Genomic DNA, 6,000 nt, shown 5'->3' on the forward strand with positions numbered 1-6,000 from the left:
CTGGTTGGCTTTTACCTAAATCAGTTCAGAACGGGCAGCACTACAGACCACGGGCTCTGAAGTCAGAGACTGCTCTGCCCCTGACGTGGGGCAGTCACCGAACCTCTGCGAGTCTCCCAGGAAAGCCCCCTGGTGGTCCCGAGCTGCTCCTCAGCATCGCTGTCTTCTGCAATACATGATGCTTGCACATAGAACACAAGACAGAAAACTAGTTAACCGTGGTGATTTTTACATTTTAAATCCCCTCCCCCGTCGTCTCTTTTAGCTTTTTTCCTTTTCCTACGTCCTAGCCACCTACTCTGCAGGGAAATACGTGAGGAATTAGAAGGGAGCCGAATAACATGTTAAAAGGGGTTGTACTTTTGTGGTCTCAGCAAGAAGAGGTTCTGAAGAGTTAGGGTTACGAGGTTTCACGCGCGTGGGGGCTCCCTTGCAGAGATTTGAACTAGTGTCGCTCCGTTCTCATAACAGCTGTGGCCATGACAGCTTCTAGCGTGATTGCAGCTGCTTTTGAGCTCTTTCTTTCTTTCTTTCTTTCTTTCTTTCTTTCTTTCTTCCTTCCTTCCTTCCTTCCTTCCTTCCTTCCTTCCTTCCTTCCTTCCCTTCTTCTTCTTCTTCTTCTTCTTCTTCTTCTTCTTCTTCTTCTTCTTCTTCTTCTTCTTCCTCTTCTCCTCCTCCTCCTCTTCCTCCTCCTTTTTTAGATCTTGAGAAGCAATTTGGTATCACGAGCTTCATTAGCAGAAGAAAAGCTAAATAAAACACAGGGAGTGAACATGATTAGCTCACTCACAACAGCCAGGAGACTCATGAACATGACACACAGATCCTGAGTTCCCAGCTTGTTACACAAACCACTGAGGCACCACACTTATGCCTGCTAAAATTTACGTGACACTAAAGGTGAAGACTGAAACCATTCCTGAGATTCCGGTGCTGACCCCACATTGTGTTCTGTGCCCCCCAGTCTGGTTGAAGCTGTATCCCAGATGGACTCCTAGCCGGGAATGTCCAGGGGAGTAGCTGCACAAGAGGAAGTCTTCTCTCCTTTATCCTTGCTGTCCATTTACTCTTGCATTCCTCAGTCCCGTCCCAGCAAAACCGCTTGTTCGCCATTTTCTTAATTTGTGTAGTTTTTGTTGAAATTGTTTAATCCAATAAAAAGAAAACTGAGCTGACATTAAAGGCTTTTTAATGTCTTGGGGGCAGCAATATTTGCTAAAGAAAGGATTATTAGAACAAACTTGGAGAGGATAAAATTTGATAATCTATATTCCTAAGACTTAATATTGACAACTTTTAAACACATTAATCTCTGTTATTTCCATCTTTAAGAGTGCATTAGAATAGCAGCGGGGGAGAGGTGGAAGGTAAGCGCCTGTTGCTGAAGATAACGTGCACTTTAGAAATAGACCCAGAGACCCCTGACCTGGAATGGACCTGAATGCCCCCTCCATAAGGACGAGTTCTCAGGGTACCAGAAGATACCATGCAGACTCCCACAGGAGGGAGACTACCTACCCAGCTGTGAATGCTTATGAACGAGCTCAATGACCAGCATGGCATGCTAGCCCTGAGGGTGCAGTAGTGCCATGCATACCTTGGCAGTCACCAACAACACTCTCACTGGACTCAACAGAAGGAAAGCCCTGCCTGGCACCGGGAACCTTACTACTCAGCGCTAGTGAAGTCCTGGTTGCCGGAGGGGAATCTCCAGCCGCTTTCCTAAACCAGCATGATCCCTGATAACAGTCTCTAAACCTTTGTCCTCATTCACACAGGCAAGTGTGGTCTACACTCCTCAAGTGAAACTTCTATTCACAACGGGTGGAGGCCACTACAGAAGACCACACCAATCAAAACACACAGCGGGAGAGCCCAGTCCCAGTGGTTATATTTATAAAACACTCTTGCACCCAAGGCTGGGGGAACATTGTAGAAAACGGAGCCAAAAGATGGTAAGAGCCAGAGGATAAGGGAGTTTTCTGTGAGCGTGTGTCTCCTACTAACGTCAGAAGCTGCAGCCTTAAAGTCTCACCAATGTGTCTGTCCAAGCGTGAGCGGAATAAGGATGACATCAGGGAAGATGCCAAACAGGATGGGGCAAAGGCATCAACTCTACACAAAGACCTGTAGGCAACCAAGGAAACCTGGGAATGGCATATTTGGTTTTCCCAGGAAAAAGCACACCAATTAGTTGTATTAGCTGACTGCCAAATGGTCAGCTCTGAAAACATACATATTAGTAACCGGTGATCTGAGCAAGTCGTATTTAGGAATATATATGTACATATACACGAAAACAATCAATGAAGCCAGAGACCATGAATTTGAAGGCTAGTGGGAAGGGAAGAAAGAAATGTAATTATAATCTCTAAAATAAAAAACGGGGGGGGGGACTGAGAGTTGACTCATTAGGTGAGAGCACTGACTGCTCTTCCAGAGGACCCGAGTTCAAATCCCAGCACCCGCATGGCAGCTAGCTACATTGTAATTCCAGTTCCAAGAGATCCACCGTCCTCTGAGGGTGCCGGGTACAAAAGTGCGTCACGTGCGTGTATGCAGGCAAAGTACCCATACGCATTAAAATACCAGCAGGGAAGTTCAGTGGCTGGCACTCGACTCGAGGAAACTGCAGCCTGTTCACAAAGGCTACGTTAGAGTAACACATACTGCAGGAGAATGTGGAGTCAGATCCACCCTCTCTAACTTTTTTCTATCTCATGTTTCCTGTGCCATTTAACACTCAAAGAAAGAGAAAACATTTACAAATAGCTTCAAAGTAAACGCCCTACCTAGCCTCTGATTAGTGATGCTTTAACATGGTTTCCCATGAGGGTTCTGCCCTTGAGTTGCTGGCACTCTTATAGTTAGCCCCTCCCCCATTTGCTCTCAGTAACCCCAGCAAACTCATTCTTTCACAAACTAGAAAACTTTGATCGGTCTGTTGTTTGTGTCCTTCCTGTGTAGAACAGGTGAATAGACATTTGTTCACGTGCCTAGGAAAAGTTACACCATCACTTCCTTCCTGAAAACTTCCTTCAGTTAAAATTAGATCGATATATACTTATCTGTGTTTTTATGTATGCATGTTTTGTGTTGTGTATGGTGCGAGCAGGTGAGTGTGCAGGTGTGTATACACATGGAGTGACCAGAGCAGACTATACAAGTCCTTTCTCTACGTCAGTTCCTTGAGATGGTGTCTCTTACTGAACTAGCCTCTGAGATCTCAGCCGGTCTCTCCCCCATGCAAATCCCAATGCTGCAGCCGGGCCCCCTTTTATATGAGTGCCAGGGGTTCAGACTCAGGTTCTCATGCCTACCAGCAAGACATCTTACCCACTGAAACATCTCCCTACCCTCAGTTCCTTAGTTAATCGTTGCTTGTTTTTGCTTGTTGAGACAGGCTTTCTCTTTGTAGCCTTAGCTGTCCTGGATCTTGCTCTGTAGACCAGGCTGTCCTTGAACCCATAGAGATCTGCCTGCCTCTGTCTCCCAAGTGCTGAGATTTAAGGTGTGCGTTGCTACCGCCACCACCACCGCCGCCGCCGCTGCCGGCGGCTTAGTTAACCGTTGTTAAGTGAACAGGTCAGGGGTGTTTAGTGTATCTCGCAGTGTCTGCATGATGCTCCCAAAAGGAGACCACATCCCTACCCAGTGTTTGATCTGTCCTCATTCCTTGCCCCAAACTCTGACAGCCACTAATATGGATTCCTGCAAATTACTTAGACTCTGCGTCTTGTATTACAGAATCATAAACTATATGAGCTCCTATGTGGTTTCCTTTCCTTAATATACTGTTGGTTTGTTAATCATTTTCTTGTATGTAGAATGTTGAGTAGGGTGTTGTCGCTATTATCATTATTGTTGTTGTTTTTGTTGTAAAATGCATGCTGTAGGTATAGTACTGAGGATGCTGAGGCAGGGAGATTGTTATAAGTTCAAGGTCAGTCTGTGCCACAATGCAGATTCTGACTCAAAAAAGTAAGAAATGTGTAATGTGAAGTTTAACAACCTTATGTTTAATTTTGAATTATTAAATATATAATTATTATATATATGCACATTGTTTGAGACAAATCTCTAGACTTTCTTCATCCCGCAAACCTGAAATCCAGTGTCAGCTTCTACATCAGCATATACCAATCATTATCAGGTTAGTTGTGTACATGTGTGTGTACACGTGTGTGTTTATAATCTCAAAAGAGTGAGAACTTGGATTCTTGCTCAGAAAGGCTCACTGGAGAATGGCTGCCTTGCGCACCGACCCAGCGTCTTCCCTCTCTAGACTACTCCTCCGGTTGACCCCAGCCAGCTCCTTCTTCAGTTATATTTCTCCTTTGCACACTTGCTCTGGCCTCCCTGCTGTTCCATGAAGCTCCTCTGTGTGTGTGTGTGTGTGTGTGTGTGTGTGTGTGTGTGTGTGAATTTAGCTTTTGACTCATATGACTGTAGCTTTCAAGAAAGCAAAACAAAGTATACGACCTGGAATCGTGCCATACTCTCCGCCATACAGTGAAAATTGATTGACTCATACTGGCTCTTTAAAGGTCCCTTTGTATCCCTCTCCTCATTAAGAGGATTGGCAGCTCTAAGCTAGCGTTATTTATAAGCCACGCTGATGAGTGTCCTATTCATGGTGTAATTAGCCAACTCGTAAATTTACTTATCAATCATTTGCCTCCAGGTGTTAAAGGTAATATGTGGTGTCATCTCTAAGAGTGAAAAACGGGGAAGCAGTGTTAATACGCATTGATCTGTGGTCATGCTATTTCCAAAACTTACTATGTTTATCCTTGCCTACTCCCAGAACAAAAACAGGTCAGTGGTATAAGTGGGATTTTAGGATGTTGATCTGCATGATCAAAAAGCCTAACTTGCTTGCCAGTAATCATGTGAGGTGATCACTTACTCATCTAGTCAATATTCATCAAGGATTGGTCAGCAAGTGTAGGGGCAAACAAGGCTTATTGTTCTACCTTTAAGGAATGTATAACCTAATAGAAGCCCAGCAAGTAAACACCAAAGTGCAATAACATGTGATAATATCCAAATGGACAGTCTAGGGGGCTAGTGGACATGAGAGGGGGTCAGCCACACAGGATAAAGTAAAGGTAAGAAGCCACGAGGCAAAACATAGATTAACATAGACGGGTTAATAGGAACTAATGGGGCAAGCCTAGGCTAAGGCCGAGCTTTCATAATTAATAAGAGGCCTGTATCAGCTGGCAGCCCAAAGAAAAATCTGACTACACAACATTAATATAGGTAATAATAAATAATAATAACAGGTACTAGCACATGTGGTAGCCTGTTCTGGCTGACTCTCCTGTCATTAGTAACGAGAAACATGATGTCCACACAAAGAGTAGGTTCTCTACGTGTGTGTGTGCTGCAAAACATACTACGTGCCTTAAATTTATACATTGTATTGATTATATGTTAATAAAGCTGAATAAAAAGCAAACAAAACCATGAGGTTAAAGTAAGGAAGAGTGGGGACCGGAGGGACAGCACTCAAGGACAGCAGCTGCTTGCTCTTCAGAGGACCCAGACTTGATTCCCTGCACCCACACAGTGGTTCACGACGGTGTGTAACTCCAGTTCCAGAGACTACGGTGTCCTCTTCCAGAGTCCTCTGGCACAGACACATATTCAGGCAAAACGCCCCTATGCATCAAAATAAATATATAAGCAAAATTTTAAGAGCTCAGGAAGAATGGGGCAATTCAATACTAGAGAAACAGAAGATGAACGTGGCTTTGGGGAAGACTGAGTTTGAACGTGTCAGGGTGGCTTGATTAACAGAGGCTGCCAGATGAAGTTCCGGGACACACGCTATTCTGAACTGACGGTAAGCACCGTCATAGACATAACCGCGGAAGTGAGCGTTTTTCCGTCGTGGAAAGCAGCGCACAGGGAGATGACAACAGGCAAGAACAGAACGTCAGGGGATGCCCTCCAAACGGTGTCAGCAAAGGCCGGTATGGTCAGGAAATTCTT

This window comes from Alexandromys fortis, unplaced genomic scaffold, assembly GCF_014885135.2.
Source record: "Alexandromys fortis isolate MF-2015 unplaced genomic scaffold, M_Fortis_MF-2015_v1.1 scaffold_38, whole genome shotgun sequence".
Taxonomy (NCBI): domain Eukaryota; kingdom Metazoa; phylum Chordata; class Mammalia; order Rodentia; family Cricetidae; genus Alexandromys; species Alexandromys fortis.